Raw genomic sequence first — 1,242 nt, 5'->3', positions numbered from 1 at the left:
AATCTTATTTAAAAATCTGTAGCTGTAAAACAATTTTATACAATATATATAGAAAATCTTCAAGATTTTTTATGGCAAGTTAAAATATTTTAAAATAGTTTGAGGTCATCTTGATAGCCATTCCACTACCCATTCCTCACTCTCTTTAGCAATATTTCCTTTCACTTATGTAATAGCTACTTGACCATTCTACACTAAATAGGCAGATTAATCTTTCAACTCACTTGAATTTTGTGTGCTTTTAATATATACACACTTTGGCTAACTTGAACAGAAAGAGGCTGGGGGTTTAATGAGAAAATATGATTTATTATGGACCAATGGTAGAAACAATGTTACCAATATCTATGTATAAGTTCCTTAAGTCATATGTGAAGAGAGATTGTTATTAAAAGTGTGCTTTATTTTTTTGTTGAATCAAGCACTAGCTACCAGTTACAGTTAGATTTTTTTTGTGCCTTCCAAATGTCAGCACAGTTAACATTGCTTTATCAATAATCAAACAATAAACTGTGGTTATGTTCACATCTACAGTGTTCAGGTGATCAGGAGCTCTTTATTAGTTTGCTTTAGCTTTTAGTTCTTGGTTATATCTCCAAATTCGAAAAAGCTGAGAACTTTCTGCTGCCCCCCACAAAGAAATTAACAGCAAAGAGACTCCAATTTGGGGAATAATTACAAGTGAGTGTCTTGACCAAATAAATCCTGTAGCCATCAAAACAGCAGATTGAGCTGTGCTGAGTTTTTCTGCAGGTCTGGCCATGTCAGCCAATCCAGCACACACCAACCTCCATTTCATAATTGTAGCCCATGGAAAAACTGTTCTGGGGTCTGCTGGGTGGTTGTACAATGGCCTCAATTTCTCGGGCAGCATCAGCTCCACTCTCTCGAGGAGCCGGTGGTAGGTGGCCCGCAGGTTTCGGGCGCTGGCAGCAGACATCGCCGCTTCCGAGTGATCGTGGGCAGCCGGGTGGGAGCGTGGCTGTGTCCTCATCCCCGGCTGACGACGAAGGGAAGCTAGTCCCTTTCCCCTGCCACAGAGCCTGGCATCCCCTTTCCCTTAGGGTGTCCTTCCCGTGGCTCTGACTGTCCCCCAGAGAACCACCACGGCAGCCTGCACCCAGCGAAGGCTGAGGGGGCCTGAATGCCTTGAAATTTTATACCTGAGAAGTAAATTTGCTTGAATTACAGTATATGTTATGATCACACATGGCAAACTGAATAATTTTCCCTTCTCAAATA

The 1,242-nt window shown here is 41.5% G+C and overlaps 1 pseudogene; it reads right to left on the bottom strand.

Annotated features, from left to right (window-relative positions):
- Positions 1-559: 559 nt before the first annotated feature.
- LOC105820413 lies at positions 560-940 on the bottom strand (annotated as a pseudogene).
- Positions 941-1,242: the final 302 nt, after the last annotated feature.

This window comes from Propithecus coquereli, unplaced genomic scaffold, assembly GCF_000956105.1.
Source record: "Propithecus coquereli isolate 6110/MARCELLA unplaced genomic scaffold, Pcoq_1.0 Scaffold523, whole genome shotgun sequence".
Lineage (NCBI taxonomy): Eukaryota > Metazoa > Chordata > Mammalia > Primates > Indriidae > Propithecus > Propithecus coquereli.
This window is presented reverse-complemented; position numbering and strand designations above follow the sequence as displayed.